We start from the raw sequence: 19,344 nt of genomic DNA, 5'->3' as shown, positions 1-19,344 counted from the left end.
ACAAATTAGCACACTGGCTCGTTAAGGGAGAGAATTAGCCTCTGAAGAAAATCGGCGGGACTGAAAGTGTCAGTTTCGCTGGTCGGGGAAGACTTCGTTCCTGTTTCAGGGTCATTTGGAGCATTTGAAGAGGAGGAACCCTCTACACTCGCAGGCCTTAAGGTGCAAATTTACCGTGTGTAAAGCAGCGCAGGAAACATTGATTGCCTTAAAAAAATAAAAAAAAAAGTAGGGCGGAGCATTTTAGGCGGAATTCATTATGCTGCAGCTGTGAGTACACCTATATATCTTTTCACTCCGTAGTTTTGAATCAGACCCACCCTCCCAGACCAGAGCTTTAGATTCAGAAAGACTCCCTTCTTCTCCCTCTATTTTGCCTACCATATCGGCGCATTACTGTTATACAGGTGGGGCAAAAGAGAGTACAACGAGGCACACTCGTACCGTCATCTGGTGGTAGGAGGTGAACATCACATCTTCACGGGTATTCCTTGAGACAACAGGGCCAGAAGTATAATTTTCCGCCACCAGAGCCGTTTATAGAGGGGGATGATCAAATCGTTGCAGAATGGAGGGTATGGAAAGTATATTTTGAGAATTACATATCAGTTGTTGAGGAAGAAGCAGTACCCTTTGTACCTAAAGAAAAAGCTGAAATATTACTTTACAGTTTAGAAACTGGGGGACGGAAAAAGTACCACGAAATGGAAAAGGCATTCATGAAAGGAACAGTCAGAAATATTTATGAGGACATCTTGTGTGTGTTGGATGAATATTATGCACATGTATCGTTGGAAAAAGTACAAAGGGATGAAGTGAAAAAGGAAAGGATAGGTGGCCACGAGGAAGTCAATCTAAGTAAAATAAACCCGGGGTGTACTATCTGTATTGGCGGAGTGATGACAGATATGATATTAGATTCAGGTTCACGTCATAGTTTGATAAGCAAGAGTGAATGGAATTGTAAATTAGTAAAAAAATATGGAAACGAACTGAAAGAGGCAAACATATCCCCGAAGAAGTATACAGGGGAGGACATTAGAGTAATAGGATACCAAGTCATGGATTTAATGCACAAGGGAAATCATACTAGGAGTACCATATATGTAACAGAAAGTGGACCCACCATGCTGGGGTGGAAGGATCAAATGAAATTGAGAATATCACTTAATGGAAGAAGAAGAGAACAAATGAAGGAGCAGGCACTGAAACAAAGCATGAGCGTAACAAAGGGTGGTGCATCGAAGATCCCCACGCAGACCTCCAAGGTTTCAGAAGTTTGTGAAGGTGCTGCAAGTATTAAAGAACGAGGGGAAAATACAGCCAAGGGCAACCTGAAAGAAAAACGAGAATCTTACCAATGTTTGGTGGATGAGAGACAAATACGTAAGAAACAAGAGAGTAAAAGCAGTGAAGGTTTAGTTGGAGAAGAGGAAGAATTCGAAAGGAAGGGAGAATGCATAAGTGCCACAGCAAATGAGCGGAAAAGGATAAAATTTAAGGGTAACCTATTCAATTGCAAAGAGACGGGGCAAATGACCACGTCGTCTGAGTTAGAGACTAAAGTGAAGGAGGAGTATGAGGTCAATGGTCAACAGGAAAGAGAAGTGGACTCAAGTTTGAGTGAACCAAAGAGTGAGAATAAAGGTAAATACTTTCAAAGGCCCTACAGTGGGAAGGTGGAGAGAGAGAGCAAGGAAATGCAAAAAATACTAAAAGATTTCCCACTAATGGTCCAGTCAGGTCTGAAGAGTTCACTCTATGATTATAGGAGTAAACATAAGTTTTGTGACCCAGAAAACACCTCTGAGTTCTCCTATGGAAGATGCGTGATGAAACAGGAGGACGGAATTAGGGCAGAAGAGGCTCATGTTGATCATCGCGAGCTGTTTGATAAGGAAGTCAATAAAGAATTGGTTTCTGGTAATGGCCAAGGGAGGAAGGAGAAAAAAAAATGGCCTAGACCAGTCACCGTTGATGACACGGTAAGAGAGACATAGCGTGCCAGAAGGTGTTGCCGGGCAGTGTCCTGGCCCAAGTTACTGCATAAAGAAGAAAACATGAGCGTTACCTCCAGGATCATCCCTCTAGAGGGGGATGGACGGACTAGTAGGAGAAGTGCAGAACTCTTTGTCATGAGGTCCATCAATGAGACTGCAGAAGAATAGGTGGGGTGGCAGAGGATGCGTCCCAGGGATGGGAAGTTCCTGCAACACCTATTGTGATACCTAGTTGCTCATCCCTATGCGACACAAGCCAGTATATAGAGTGGGACCTAGTGGAACAGGATCCCCTGTTCCAGTTCCCCCCCCCTCTGCTAGTTCCTTATAGAGGTTAACCTCTGGTTATAGTTTTTCCTTTACAGTTACAGTTACCTTGATATAGTTCCACCCCATTGGGACAGCCTTCGCGGGCTGTGGGTTTGGGGTGCTTCCCCTTTTCCCTCCTTCTCTCTTCCCTGTTTTCTTCTCTTTTGCTGTTCCCTTTCTATGTCCCTTCATCTCGCTCTTTTCCCTCTCTACTTCTGTTTCCTCGCCTCCTCTGGTCTCACTATTATTTCCCTCTCACTCTGACTCTCTCTCTCTCTCCCATCTTCCTCTTTCTCTCTTTGCTTCACTCCTCACCCTCCTCTCCTCTTCACCCCCTCGCCCTCTCAGCTGTCCTATGCCTTTCCCCCTTTTGTCTCCCTAGGGAGGATGATGTGTTGTAACTTTGCACTTGGTATCTTCCACACTCCCTTTTTCCCCCCTCCCATTTCCTGCCCTCTTGGTATGACCGTAGCTGTCTCTGGAGGCAGCATTAGAATGTTGTGAGTTTCGGTCCTGTCAAGCTGGGAGCACCTTTGGTGATTGATACTGAATAAACGTACTGGAAATTAATCCACGTGTGGGCATTCTTTACTACAATGCCCTTATATAGGTACAGTCCACGTTGCCCTTATATAGGCATAGAAATCAAGCCCTTATTTAGGCATAGCCCATGCTACCCAAATACAGGCATGGCTACTTCCATAAGTTCATCAACTTCACAACGATTTCTTGGAAAACCAGACCCTTAAGCAGAAGGGACTTTACCTAGCCTGGATATTGATTTCTCCAACAAACTCATTTATTATGCATGAACAACTATTCCTTAGGGGTTCATCCATGACGTTCATATGCCCGACTTTACGTCAAAGCTGGCATTCCTAAACACCTTCAAGGTATAAATATACTGTCACCTGCTATAGCAAAGCACGGTGTGGTTCGGTGCAGTTCAACTACCTACTTGCCCGACGCAGCTCACTACAGCAAGTGCAGAAGGAAGCCGACTCTCCAGCTGACGCACTGACAAGAAGCTATCCTCCTCTGCTGAGAATCCAGCTCCAGTGTTTCTGACTCCCCTTGCGGGGTGTTGGGAAATCGAGTCCGAGACAGAGATACCAACCTCCTTCATTCTAAGGTACGGAGCTGATTAGAACCTAGAGAAACCTTTGGCAATTCTTAGCAGAACTAAAACTTATGCTAAGCAGCACTTACTTCTTCCCTAGTACTAGACCTAGGTTAGGTACATTGGGGTAGGTGTATTTTAGAAGCACCAGTTGAGTATTTTAGCCTATGTCATTTATGTATGTATTTTTATATATGTCATAGCACTAGACAATGCTATTACAGTATATTTTTATAATACTATTCTCGCTGTACGCATTATACTTTACATTCTGTCTAACGATTGTAGCAGTTCACCTCTCTTGCACGAGAAAGAAGGCTGTTCAATAAACCCTTTTATTGAAAATGCCCGTCTCACTATTTCTCTGCAAGTCTGTAGAAACAAAGCATGCACGATTGACTGAGTGAACTAGTTATCTATTGTTTCCACGACTCTGAAGATATTTGTTCCAGTCCTAGGGAAACAAAGTTGTCATGTTTATGCAGTTGTCAGAAACTAATCCCTTCTTCTGAATCGAGAAGGTTTCTAGTGACCTCAGAGCTAGCTGGCACTCACAATTATGTTTAGTATATTCAATAGAGACATACTGACCTCAGTCCTATGTCACATCTATAGGATATATTATTCCAATGCGCAGAGCCTATTGTGAATATAGGAACTACACTCCAGGATGTTGAATTTAGGGAATAGGGTTGGTGACAGGTGGTACCTGTAGCGTTCTCCCCAGCCCGGGTACATATAAATGATCATGCCACACACGGAACTTGGTATTACACATCTTTATTCTGTAGAGTTTAACTGTTAAATCCCCAATACAACATCATGAATTTCCTTAGCCACACCCAATCACTTATGTTACTATTCTACAGAGTCCGTCAGGACCCAGAGGGTTCCCGCTATTTCTAACATACACAACACTACATCTCCCAGCTTTGCTAAATAAAAATTACACAAAAAAATACATACATCATAACTTCTCAATGAGTCTTCGAGGTGCTCTAAGCAATCTTCCAGATCTCATTGCATGAGGTTGAGGAGACATAAAAGAGGCATGCGCAGCCAGCACAGGTGACAGGCACAGGTGCAATCTTTGAGCTCTCCTGACTCACAGCTGGAAGGGTCTGATTCTGAACATCTGTAGTCAACGAACCTTGAGGCAGGTATTTTAATTACGAGAAATCTCTTGTGATTGATTTTCCAGGATGATGAGCAGTCACCATGTGTCCTTTGCCAGTCACAACCCTCAGTGGGTCAGCATCAAAAGGAGCATCAGACTTTCATTTCTGTGGTGTCATGACATGGTGTTGGTACACATGAAAAGTAGTGAGCAGGGTTTTGATCTCTCCTAAATGATGCCAAATTGTATATTCATACTCCTATAGTCGCCACCCCCACCCCCACCCTCAGTGCGAGGAGGCATCTTGGCTTTAGGATTTCCAAAAATGGTGAGTAATGCTTGGTGGTTGGTGACAACCGGGAATTGCTTTCCATACAGGAATACATGAAAATGCTCCCAAGACCATACCACAGCAAGGCTTTCTTTTTCAGTTTGTAAATAAGCATGTTTTATTGGTGACAAACTCCAAAAGCCACAATGTGTCTTGGTGCATTAGGATGTCCTTTGTGCTGGGCAAGTATGGCACTTAACCCCACTTGCCTGGCATCAATAACAATCTCAGTTCATAGTTTTGGATCAAAGTATGCCATTTCAGTGGCATTCGCAATCACATGTTTGATTTTATTGAAGCTTTGTTCACATTTACGTGACCATTGAAATGGAGCATTTTGTTTAGTTAAGTCTCTCAATGGGGCACTTATAGTGGCAAATTCACATATGTACATTGAACATTAACTGTCCATACCAAGGAAGGATTGCAGCATAGTTATATCTTGTGAGGAAGAAGTGGGTGACAAAACCTGTACTGTATTTGGATCTGGAGACATTCCACCATCAGAAAAGATATGACTAAAGAAGTTGAGCTTTGTTTTATGAAACTACCACTTTGCTGCATTTAAAGTGAGGCCTGCATTACCAAGTATATGACCCACTTTCATCAGAGCTTTATCATGTTCCTTTCGTGTGGGCATAAAATCCAGTATGTCATCACTGTAATTGAAAGCATTTGTGACTGGCTATATTATGCAGCGAATGACACCCTGAAAGAGTTCGGCAGCTGATGACACTCAGAAACCTAGTGCCTGATTACGAGTTTAGCGGGCAGGGTTACTCCATTATACCCTATGGAATTGTAATTTGGCAGACGGGAAATCCTTCACGCCTAACTCATAATCAGGCCTTAAGTCTTTGATATCTAAATAAATCACGAGTTGAAAAGGTAGTAATGTACCTGCAATTTTCTTCCAGTTGGAGTTGGCGATACTCTTTGTTCAAATCGAGATGGGAAAACACTTGGTTTCATTCAGATGCATAATCAAGTCAGCAATATGAGGACCTGGATGTCGTTATCTTTCAATCGGCTTGTAAGCTTGGCACATATCAATGCAAATGCGCACACCTCTTCCACAATCTTTCTTAAGCATTACCACTATGGGTGACACCTATGGCGTCGGGCCAGTGGGTCACTCAATGATGTTATGCTTTAATAGTGTCTCAAATTCTTTATCATCATCCTCTTGTAAATGAAAAGCAATTTGACGATGTCGTTGAGCAACAGGACGAATGTCCTAAATCATGTGAAGTTCCACTTTGACTGCCTTAAATCTTCCTAGTCCATGAAACAGGGATGGAAGCTGATTCAGTATTTCATTACAGGCATTGACATTGTAGTTTACAGAAATCAGCCCCATGTCAGCAGCAGTGCTGAAACTGAGTAAACATGCACTTGATGGAGTTCCTGGCAGGACATGAATGGCTGCTTGGAATTTCATCTTTTTGTGCTTCACAGTTGCTATAAATGAACCTTGACTTTGCAGTGGCATTGAAGCAGCCCACGTACACACTTTGGGTTTCAACGGGGTTAAACAGGGCACTGGAGACAGTTCATTGTACTTTTCCGCTGGCAAAATCTTTATTGACAAGCCACTGTCTATAATAAAAGGTATGGAGCACCCATTCACCTTCAGTGAGATTTTCAGAGAGTGTCCAAATATAGTTTGCACTTTCACTTGCCGATTTTACTTCGACATGCAAACTGATCCTACATGCGCACGTTGGCCAGTGGTCGACATTGACATCGCACACTCATCTTCCTCACTGTCTCTTCACAATGAAGCAGATAAACTTTTAGATGAGGAATCTGACACTAATCGGTATCATTCAGTGTCTACTTGCCTCAACTGTTGTTGCCCCTTGGCCTTGTGGGTATGGTTGGCACATCTCTGGAACTTTCTGGCACCCATTTTGTTTTCTCAATGTAACACACTCGATATTTCCTTCGCTTTGCAAACTGTAAAAAAATTGTTCTCGTTCCTGTAGCCTTTGAATATCTGTTCAATGGCGGAACTTTCACCTTCATGTGGAAAGGAAAGTCTACATTGAAAACACAACTTATTTTTCTTATGAGACATTACTTTGTGGCCTTCTAACTTGTGTTTCAGCTTGCTTTTTATACTCAGCTGATTCATTTTGAGCCTTTCCAGCCTCCATATTCACGGCTTGTCTGTCAACTCTTTCGTACGCTCTAGCAGCCATGAGTACTCACACCATGCTGAGTGTTTCTTTCACTATTCATCGTCTGAAGGAATTGGAGAGACAACCATCCATCACCCTGAGATGCATGGCCTCTTCATTGTTGAACTCATGGATCTTGAAATGTTTGATGAGTTAATAAAGTTTTTTTTCAAACTCATCCATCATTTCAAAAGCTTTTTGCCTTTCTTGACTGAAAATTAAATTTTCATAGTCAACAGTTGGCAATGGATGGAACTAGTTGTTTAACGCCTCTTTGATTTTACAGTATGTCACTTCATCACGTGTGGTACCTGTCTTTGATGCCTCTCTGTACCTGGTTGTCGCTGCATTTAGCATTGCCATGTTGTATGAATTACGCCACTGTGTTAGACTGTGGCACAGTATCTCTCATCTCTACCTTACCAGCAAATTTCTAGTTGACAACAAACTAAATTTCTGTAAGGCTTTCACCTTCTGTACAGGCTTTGCACTGGCTGGAGTGGCACTTTGGCTCCACATACGACAACCATCGATTTTTCACTTTGACTGAGGCACACATGGCATGCACCAGTAATTTGCTGGACCACTGCAACCTCTCCAGGAGAGCACTCTTGGTTCTTTGGGTTGCATGGTTTACATAATCCCTTATCTCGTTGCCAGTTGAAGTGTAATCCCCAGCTGGGGTACATATAAATGATCACACCACACACAGATCTCGGTAATACACGTCTGTATTCTTCAAAGTGTAACTGTTAGCTGCCCCTTACTGGAGAACGACCTTTACAACGTGGTTGTTACACCGCAATAGCTTTACAACACAGTCATTACGCTGGATGGAGCTCTACACTAAGGAATAGTATGATTTACTATTCCAACACCTTCCCTACTGTTCCACACACTGGAGTATGATTACTGGAGTAATTCATACTATTCCTAAGTCCAGCGCCTCTAGCACAAGTCATTGTAACAACTTGCGTTGTAACTAATGCAATATAAATTAACCCTTTGTGAATGTATGCGATGTAACGTCATACATTCTCCCGTACTACGTCATGAAGTTTCTTAACCACACTCAATCACTTAGATATTATTCGGTGGAGTTTGTCAGGGATTAGAGGAGTCCTGCTATCTCTAGCATACACAACACTACAGTACCAAGCATTTTATTTTATGTAAGACTGTATCATGCCACCCCTTTTTCATTATTATTTTGCCTTTTAATGAGGTCAGCTCAGGGATGGTGAGGAAAGTACATAACAGGTGCAAATATGAAACATACATGGTAGAGAAGAAGCATGTGTTGCAGGAGTATATTCCACATTACTTGTGATTAAATGTGGTAGTGCTCAATAGTTAACTCTGTAAACATTTGCACATGCACTGCTTTTGAATTTAGTGGCTGCCACAGCTCACAAAAAATGGGTTAACGTTTGCTTGTGCTCGTTATTCCCTTAACGTCAGCTTGGAAATAGAGGACAAAAATTCACCCAATATTCTGCAAAATTGTTACATGCACTAGGGAGTTTTTGCACCTGTATTTCTACATGGTATCTAAATGACCCTGTAATTTCTGGCCAGAACAAGTCCCTTTGGTTAATCCTAGCAAAACAGTGACTTTTACAAATACCCACTGTGGAGTAACTTACTGTCATAATAGGAACATTAGCTAAAGTTCCCAGAAAATTAAATGGCCTGCTTGTGATACAAAGAAGCTGTTCCCATGGGGGAGGGTTTCCCCACTGAGCATTTCTATATTCGCTGGGAGCCTTAAAGGGTCTGGTCAATGAAGTCTCAAAAATAAAGCTGACATCAAACAAAGAAACATTCTGGAAAGCCTATTGAAAGAGACTGTTAGCAGTGCAGGGCTGGCTAAAGAGAACTGGCATTTTCTTTCTTTACACTGAATGGCCCAGAGTTCCGGAGAGTCAAATTGAATATCTATTGGATTGTATAAACTTATGATGTAACAACGTGGATAAAGTCTCTGCTGCTACTGACTGATTCAATATTCAAAGATGTCCCTCAGGACAGTAAGTCACCCTTTTACCAGATGTTTCACAAGTTGCCAATCATTCAGAATCAGCCTCATGTCCTTTCTACTGCACTGTCCGAAGCAAAGTCCTGGTCAGATTAGGTCACTCCCATGTTTTTCTTGTAAAGTGTCAATGTAAAAATTAGGAATATTAGTTGTGCAGGATATGGTGAGGCCGACACAAGAGATAGGTCCACAATTACTCCTTACTGGGAGTCAAGTTCCTCTCTGTAGCCCTTGACCCATGCTAGCGAAGCAGAGCAGTCCAAGGCCTACTCTGGGGAGGTAGTGTGGGCTAGAAATCACCATTCGCTGGCACATAAAAATAACACTCAATAAATTATTGTCCAGTTAGTGGTTTTTCTTTCTCACATTTATTACATACATGCTACTGAATACTGTGCATTCATTTACACAGAGATTACACATAGATTCTCCGTTCCTGTCTCAAGAGCTCGCCCTGCAGAGCTGAGGGCCCCGGTAAAATGGAGTAACTTGTGACTGTTCATATGGAGGGGCACGGCTCGCTCAGCAACTACACCAACTTAATGGACTTCCGCGTTGATTGGGTGCAGTTTGAGAGAAAGGGAGACGAAGGAGGTAATTTCTCCTTCTGGCAGACTGCGACTTTCCATCCCAAGCAAATAATTTTTTGTGCGTGGCAGCAAACAGCATTATGCTTTTAAAATGTACCCGAATGCATCGAAATTACTGAGGACTTTCAATTTCACCTATTTGAATAATGGTGCTTTCTGGGTAATGTGGTCTTATCTTCAGACTACCTGACCACTTGGACTCGTATCTACTTACCTGTGAACAAGGCGCATGCGCGCCGAAACGCGTCAGGATTTAAAGTTGAAACTGCTGTGCACAGACCCAATAAAGCGTCAGTTTGAGAGGATATCGCAGCTGTGGGCTCTATTTCTTTGGTGTTGTGTGACAACAGGATTCTCCGTTCCTGTCTCAAGAGCTCGCCCTGCAGAGCTGAGGGCCCCTGTAAAATGGAGTAACTTGTGACTGTTCATATGGAGGGGCACGGCTCGCTCAGCAACTACACCAAATTAATGGACTTCCGCGTTGATTGGGTGCAGTTTGAGAGAAAGGGAGACGAAGGAGGTAATTTCTCCTTCTGGCAGACTGCGACTTTCCATCCCAAGCAAATAATTTTTTGTGCGTGGCAGCAAACAGCATTATGCTTTTAAAATGTACCCGAATGCATCGACATTACTGAGGACTTTCAATTTCACCTATTTGAATAATGGTGCTTTCTGGGTAATGTGGTCTTATCTTCAGACTACCTGACCACTTGGACTCGTATCTACTTACCTGTGAACAAGGCGCATGCGCGCCGAAACGCGTCAGGATTTAAAGTTGAAACTGCTGTGCACAGACCCAATAAAGCGTCAGTTTGAGAGGATATCGCAGCTGTGGGCTCTATTTCTTTGGTGTTGTGTGACAACAGGATTCTCCGTTCCTGTCTCAAGAGCTCGCCCTGCAGAGCTGAGGGCCCCGGTAAAATGGAGTAACTTGTGACTGTTCATATGGAGGGGCACGGCTCGCTCAGCAACTACACCAACTTAATGGACTTCCGCGTTGATTGGGTGCAGTTTGAGAGAAAGGGAGACGAAGGAGGTAATTTCTCCTTCTGGCAGACTGCGACTTTCCATCCCAAGCAAATAATTTTTTGTGCGTGGCAGCAAACAGCATTATGCTTTTAAAATGTACCCGAATGCATCGAAATTACTGAGGACTTTCAATTTCACCTATTTGAATAATGGTGCTTTCTGGGTAATGTGGTCTTATCTTCAGACTACCTGACCACTTGGACTCGTATCTACTTACCTGTGAACAAGGCGCATGCGCGCCGAAACGCGTCAGGATTTAAAGTTGAAACTGCTGTGCACAGACCCAATAAAGCGTCAGTTTGAGAGGATATCGCAGCTGTGGGCTCTATTTCTTTGGTGTTGTGTGACAACAGGATTCTCCGTTCCTGTCTCAAGAGCTCGCCCTGCAGAGCTGAGGGCCCCGGTAAAATGGAGTAACTTGTGACTGTTCATATGGAGGGGCACGGCTCGCTCAGCAACTACACCAACTTAATGGACTTCCGCGTTGATTGGGTGCAGTTTGAGAGAAAGGGAGACGAAGGAGGTAATTTCTCCTTCTGGCAGACTGCGACTTTCCATCCCAAGCAAATAATTTTTTGTGCGTGGCAGCAAACAGCATTATGCTTTTAAAATGTACCCGAATGCATCGAAATTACTGAGGACTTTCAATTTCACCTATTTGAATAATGGTGCTTTCTGGGTAATGTGGTCTTATCTTCAGACTACCTGACCACTTGGACTCGTATCTACTTACCTGTGAACAAGGCGCATGCGCGCCGAAACGCGTCAGGATTTAAAGTTGAAACTGCTGTGCACAGACCCAATAAAGCGTCAGTTTGAGAGGATATCGCAGCTGTGGGCTCTATTTCTTTGGTGTTGTGTGACAACAGGATTCTCCGTTCCTGTCTCAAGAGCTCGCCCTGCAGAGCTGAGGGCCCCGGTAAAATGGAGTAACTTGTGACTGTTCATATGGAGAGGCACGGCTCGCTCAGCAACTACACCAACTTAATGGACTTCCGCGTTGATTGGGTGCAGTTTGAGAGAAAGGGAGACGAAGGAGGTAATTTCTCCTTCTGGCAGACTGCGACTTTCCATCCCAAGCAAATAATTTTTTGTGCGTGGCAGCAAACAGCATTATGCTTTTAAAATGTACCCGAATGCATCGAAATTACTGAGGACTTTCAATTTCACCTATTTGAATAATGGTGCTTTCTGGGTAATGTGGTCTTATCTTCAGACTACCTGACCACTTGGACTCGTATCTACTTACCTGTGAGCAAGGCGCATGCGCGCCGAAACGCGTCAGGATTTAAAGTTGAAACTGCTGTGCACAGACCCAATAAAGCGTCAGTTTGAGAGGATATCGCAGCTGTGGGCTCTATTTCTTTGGTGTTGTGTGACAACAGGATTCTCCGTTCCTGTCTCAAGAGCTCGCCCTGCAGAGCTGAGGGCCCCGGTAAAATGGAGTAACTTGTGACTGTTCATATGGAGGGGCACGGCTCGCTCAGCAACTACACCAACTTAATGGACTTCCGCGTTGATTGGGTGCAGTTTCAGAGAAAGGGAGACGAAGGAGGTAATTTCTCCTTCTGGCAGACTGCGACTTTCCATCCCAAGCAAATAATTTTTTGTGCGTGGCAGCAAACAGCATTATGCTTTTAAAATGTACCCGAATGCATCGAAATTACTGAGGACTTTCAATTTCACCTATTTGAATAATGGTGCTTTCTGGGTAATGTGGTCTTATCTTCAGACTACCTGACCACTTGGACTCGTATCTACTTACCTGTGAACAAGGCGCATGCGCGCCGAAACGCGTCAGGATTTAAAGTTGAAACTGCTGTGCACAGACCCAATAAAGCGTCAGTTTGAGAGGATATCGCAGCTGTGGGCTCTATTTCTTTGGTGTTGTGTGACAACAGGATTCTCCGTTCCTGTCTCAAGAGCTCGCCCTGCAGAGCTGAGGGCCCCGGTAAAATGGAGTAACTTGTGACTGTTCATATGGAGGGGCACGGCTCGCTCAGCAACTACACCAACTTAATGGACTTCCGCGTTGATTGGGTGCAGTTTGAGAGAAAGGGAGACGAAGGAGGTAATTTCTCCTTCTGGCAGACTGCGACTTTCCATCCCAAGCAAATAATTTTTTGTGCGTGGCAGCAAACAGCATTATGCTTTTAAAATGTACCCGAATGCATCGAAATTACTGAGGACTTTCAATTTCACCTATTTGAATAATGGTGCTTTCTGGGTAATGTGGTCTTATCTTCAGACTACCTGACCACTTGGACTCGTATCTACTTACCTGTGAACAAGGCGCATGCGCGCCGAAACGCGTCAGGATTTAAAGTTGAAACTGCTGTGCACAGACCCAATAAAGCGTCAGTTTGAGAGGATATCGCAGCTGTGGGCTCTATTTCTTTGGTGTTGTGTGACAACAGGATTCTCCGTTCCTGTCTCAAGAGCTCGCCCTGCAGAGCTGAGGGCCCCGGTAAAATGGAGTAACTTGTGACTGTTCATATGGAGGGGCACGGCTCGCTCAGCAACTACACCAACTTAATGGACTTCCGCGTTGATTGGGTGCAGTTTGAGAGAAAGGGAGACGAAGGAGGTAATTTCTCCTTCTGGCAGACTGCGACTTTCCATCCCAAGCAAATAATTTTTTGTGCGTGGCAGCAAACAGCATTATGCTTTTAAAATGTACCCGAATGCATCGAAATTACTGAGGACTTTCAATTTCACCTATTTGAATAATGGTGCTTTCTGGGTAATGTGGTCTTATCTTCAGACTACCTGACCACTTGGACTCGTATCTACTTACCTGTGAACAAGGCGCATGCGCGCCGAAACGCGTCAGGATTTAAAGTTGAAACTGCTGTGCACAGACCCAATAAAGCGTCAGTTTGAGAGGATATCGCAGCTGTGGGCTCTATTTCTTTGGTGTTGTGTGACAACAGGATTCTCCGTTCCTGTCTCAAGAGCTTGCCCTGCAGAGCTGAGGGCCCCGGTAAAATGGAGTAACTTGTGACTGTTCATATGGAGGGGCACGGCTCGCTCAGCAACTACACCAACTTAATGGACTTCCGCGTTGATTGGGTGCAGTTTGAGAGAAAGGGAGACGAAGGAGGTAATTTCTCCTTCTGGCAGACTGCGACTTTCCATCCCAAGCAAATAATTTTTTGTGCGTGGCAGCAAACAGCATTATGCTTTTAAAATGTACCCGAATGCATCGAAATTACTGAGGACTTTCAATTTCACCTATTTGAATAATGGTGCTTTCTGGGTAATGTGGTCTTATCTTCAGACTACCTGACCACTTGGACTCGTATCTACTTACCTGTGAACAAGGCGCATGCGCGCCGAAACGCGTCAGGATTTAAAGTTGAAACTGCTGTGCACAGACCCAATAAAGCGTCAGTTTGAGAGGATATCGCAGCTGTGGGCTCTATTTCTTTGGTGTTGTGTGACAACAGGATTCTCCGTTCCTGTCTCAAGAGCTCGCCCTGCAGAGCTGAGGGCCCCGGTAAAATGGAGTAACTTGTGACTGTTCATATGGAGGGGCACGGCTCGCTCAGCAACTACACCAACTTAATGGACTTCCGCGTTGATTGGGTGCAGTTTGAGAGAAAGGGAGACGAAGGAGGTAATTTCTCCTTCTGGCAGACTGCGACTTTCCATCCCAAGCAAATAATTTTTTGTGCGTGGCAGCAAACAGCATTATGCTTTTAAAATGTACCCGAATGCATCGAAATTACTGAGGACTTTCAATTTCACCTATTTGAATAATGGTGCTTTCTGGGTAATGTGGTCTTATCTTCAGACTACCTGACCACTTGGACTCGTATCTACTTACCTGTGAACAAGGCGCATGCGCGCCGAAACGCGTCAGGATTTAAAGTTGAAACTGCTGTGCACAGACCCAATAAAGCGTCAGTTTGAGAGGATATCGCAGCTGTGGGCTCTATTTCTTTGGTGTTGTGTGACAACAGGATTCTCCGTTCCTGTCTCAAGAGCTCGCCCTGCAGAGCTGAGGGCCCCGGTAAAATGGAGTAACTTGTGACTGTTCATATGGAGGGGCACGGCTCGCTCAGCAACTACACCAACTTAATGGACTTCCGCGTTGATTGGGTGCAGTTTCAGAGAAAGGGAGACGAAGGAGGTAATTTCTCCTTCTGGCAGACTGCGACTTTCCATCCCAAGCAAATAATTTTTTGTGCGTGGCAGCAAACAGCATTATGCTTTTAAAATGTACCCGAATGCATCGAAATTACTGAGGACTTTCAATTTCACCTATTTGAATAATGGTGCTTTCTGGGTAATGTGGTCTTATCTTCAGACTACCTGACCACTTGGACTCGTATCTACTTACCTGTGAACAAGGCGCATGCGCGCCGAAACGCGTCAGGATTTAAAGTTGAAACTGCTGTGCACAGACCCAATAAAGCGTCAGTTTGAGAGGATATCGCAGCTGTGGGCTCTATTTCTTTGGTGTTGTGTGACAACAGGATTCTCCGTTCCTGTCTCAAGAGCTCGCCCTGCAGAGCTGAGGGCCCCGGTAAAATGGAGTAACTTGTGACTGTTCATATGGAGGGGCACGGCTCGCTCAGCAACTACACCAACTTAATGGACTTCCGCGTTGATTGGGTGCAGTTTGAGAGAAAGGGAGACGAAGGAGGTAATTTCTCCTTCTGGCAGACTGCGACTTTCCATCCCAAGCAAATAATTTTTTGTGCGTGGCAGCAAACAGCATTATGCTTTTAAAATGTACCCGAATGCATCGAAATTACTGAGGACTTTCAATTTCACCTATTTGAATAATGGTGCTTTCTGGGTAATGTGGTCTTATCTTCAGACTACCTGACCACTTGGACTCGTATCTACTTACCTGTGAACAAGGCGCATGCGCGCCGAAACGCGTCAGGATTTAAAGTTGAAACTGCTGTGCACAGACCCAATAAAGCGTCAGTTTGAGAGGATATCGCAGCTGTGGGCTCTATTTCTTTGGTGTTGTGTGACAACAGGATTCTCCGTTCCTGTCTCAAGAGCTCGCCCTGCAGAGCTGAGGGCCCCGGTAAAATGGAGTAACTTGTGACTGTTCATATGGAGGGGCACGGCTCGCTCAGCAACTACACCAACTTAATGGACTTCCGCGTTGATTGGGTGCAGTTTGAGAGAAAGGGAGACGAAGGAGGTAATTTCTCCTTCTGGCAGACTGCGACTTTCCATCCCAAGCAAATAATTTTTTGTGCGTGGCAGCAAACAGCATTATGCTTTTAAAATGTACCCGAATGCATCAAAATTACTGAGGACTTTCAATTTCACCTATTTGAATAATGGTGCTTTCTGGGTAATGTGGTCTTATCTTCAGACTACCTGACCACTTGGACTCGTATCTACTTACCTGTGAACAAGGCGCATGCGCGCCGAAACGCGTCAGGATTTAAAGTTGAAACTGCTGTGCACAGACCCAATAAAGCGTCAGTTTGAGAGGATATCGCAGCTGTGGGCTCTATTTCTTTGGTGTTGTGTGACAACAGGATTCTCCGTTCCTGTCTCAAGAGCTCGCCCTGCAGAGCTGAGGGCCCCGGTAAAATGGAGTAACTTGTGACTGTTCATATGGAGGGGCACGGCTCGCTCAGCAACTACACCAACTTAATGGACTTCCGCGTTGATTGGGTGCAGTTTGAGAGAAAGGGAGACGAAGGAGGTAATTTCTCCTTCTGGCAGACTGCGACTTTCCATCCCAAGCAAATAATTTTTTGTGCGTGGCAGCAAACAGCATTATGCTTTTAAAATGTACCCGAATGCATCGAAATTACTGAGGACTTTCAATTTCACCTATTTGAATAATGGTGCTTTCTGGGTAATGTGGTCTTATGTTCAGACTACCTGACCACTTGGACTCGTATCTACTTACCTGTGAACAAGGCGCATGCGCGCCGAAACGCGTCAGGATTTAAAGTTGAAACTGCTGTGCACAGACCCAATAAAGCGTCAGTTTGAGAGGATATCGCAGCTGTGGGCTCTATTTCTTTGGTGTTGTGTGACAACAGGATTCTCCGTTCCTGTCTCAAGAGCTCGCCCTGCAGAGCTGAGGGCCCCGGTAAAATGGAGTAACTTGTGACTGTTCATATGGGGGGGCACGGCTCGCTCAGCAACTACACCAACTTAATGGACTTCCGCGTTGATTGGGTGCAGTTTGAGAGAAAGGGAGACGAAGGAGGTAATTTCTCCTTCTGGCAGACTGCGACTTTCCATCCCAAGCAAATAATTTTTTGTGCGTGGCAGCAAACAGCATTATGCTTTTAAAATGTACCCGAATGCATCGAAATTACTGAGGACTTTCAATTTCACCTATTTGAATAATGGTGCTTTCTGGGTAATGTGGTCTTATCTTCAGACTACCTGACCACTTGGACTCGTATCTACTTACCTGTGAACAAGGCGCATGCGCGCCGAAACGCGTCAGGATTTAAAGTTGAAACTGCTGTGCACAGACCCAATAAAGCGTCAGTTTGAGAGGATATCGCAGCTGTGGGCTCTATTTCTTTGGTGTTGTGTGACAACAGGATTCTCCGTTCCTGTCTCAAGAGCTCGCCCTGCAGAGCTGAGGGCCCCGGTAAAATGGAGTAACTTGTGACTGTTCATATGGAGGGGCACGGCTCGCTCAGCAACTACACCAACTTAATGGACTTCCGCGTTGATTGGGTGCAGTTTGAGAGAAAGGGAGACGAAGGAGGTAATTTCTCCTTCTGGCAGACTGCGACTGTCCATCCCAAGCAAATAATTCTTTGTGCGTGGCAGCAAACAGCATTATGCTTTTAAAATGTACCCGAATGCATCGAAATTACTGAGGACTTTCAATTTCACCTATTTGAATAATGGTGCTTTCTGGGTAATGTGGTCTTATCTTCAGACTACCTGACCACTTGGACTCGTATCTACTTACCTGTGAACAGGGCGCATGCGCGCCGAAACGCGTCAGGATTTAAAGTTGAAACTGCTGTGCACAGACCCAATAAAGCGTCAGTTTGAGAGGATATCGCAGCTGTGGGCTCTATTTCTTTGGTGTTGTGTGACAACAGGATTCTCCGTTCCTGTCTCAAGAGCTCGCCCTGCAGAGCTGAGGGCCCCGGTAAAATGGAGTAACTTGTGACTATATATATATATATATATATAAAAGCAATGTTCCCGTTTCGCCACTCCTCGGCGAAAACCAATCCAGGTGTAGACCTCCAAACCAGCTCCGTTTTTTGTAGCGAATGAATTCAAGTAGAAGTATGGATTGCAGAGTAAGTATAGTTTATGAAATCAAAATCAAAGGACCGGTGTCCATCCAAGACGCGGTTTGCTCCTCTAGGGAGCTTGGTCACTTGAAACGCCCAGAATGGTGTGCAAATTTATAATAAACATAGTAGTGGGACAAATTAGTATGGTGCACGCCCTCGACGTGCAAACAGTAAAAACAAATGACAGACTAAAGTGCAGAGCGTGCTGTTCAATCAGCACAGTGGTGCAAACCATATCGCAATTTGTATAATTAAAAAAGTGTTTCTGTACATTATCCATGGCATTTTTTGTCCAGGTGAGGAAAAATGTCTTCAAATATAGCAGAACATTGCTGTGTATATCAAAATACTCGTCTTCCACAATTTGCGAAGAGAGGATGTTATAAATTATAGACATATTATGTCAATCAAGTCTTACTTTGCAAAGAACAAAATAAATACTTATATAAATATTACCTACTTGCGGTCGCCAGAAGGTAGTTATAGTTAGGACCTAGTTTCCATAGGAAATCCACAACATTCTATTTGGAATAACTTTGGCGCCGGTGGACGAATCATCGTGAATTTCTCCAAGAAATTGGCCTGCTTGGTTCCCCTCCTTCCCTGAAAGTTTGGGGTTGATTCGGCAAGCGGGGGCCAAGAAAAAATGGGGGTCCCAAAACATGTTTTCCCCACGCCATCCTGATCAGGAGATTGGAGGAGGTGGGGGTGACGGGCACCGCCCGGGATTGGCTGGTTTCATACCTGGCCAATAGACAACAGGTGGTTGCCCTCCCCCCTATAAATCCATCGTTAAGAGGGTTGGTCAGGGAGTACCCCAGGGCTCGGCCATCAGCCCCATCCTCTTTAATCTATACCTCCGCCCCCTGATCAAGTTAATAAAAACATTTGGCATCTCAGTCACCAACTACGCTGATGACACCCAGCTCATCTTCTCCTTTGAAGGGGAGAATGCGGTGTCCTTGGAGACCTTTCACCATTGCATGGTCACCACGGCAACATGGCTGAGCAACAACTCGCTGCAATTTAACAGCACTAAGACAGAGGTGTTACACTGCTCAGTGGACCGGGTTCCTCGATCTTTGCCACAAGACTTTTGGCCTTCCTCCTTTCAGGGCACGGCGGCAGTAGCAACCTCGGTTCGAAATCTAGGTGTGACAATGGAACCAAGTCTTCAACTGGACGGTTTCATTGATAAAACAGTATCCACCTGCATGGGCCTTTTGCGCTCTCTCAGGAAGATTCTTCCTTTGCTCCCTGTTAATGCCAGACCAGAAGTAGTGCGCAGCATTATCCTTAGCAGACTGGATTACTGCAATGCACTACTTCTGGGGGCACCTGCCACGGCGATAGGTAAGTTGC

This window comes from Lissotriton vulgaris, chromosome 9, assembly GCF_964263255.1.
Source record: "Lissotriton vulgaris chromosome 9, aLisVul1.2, whole genome shotgun sequence".
NCBI lineage: Eukaryota > Metazoa > Chordata > Amphibia > Caudata > Salamandridae > Lissotriton > Lissotriton vulgaris.
This window is presented reverse-complemented; position numbering follows the sequence as displayed.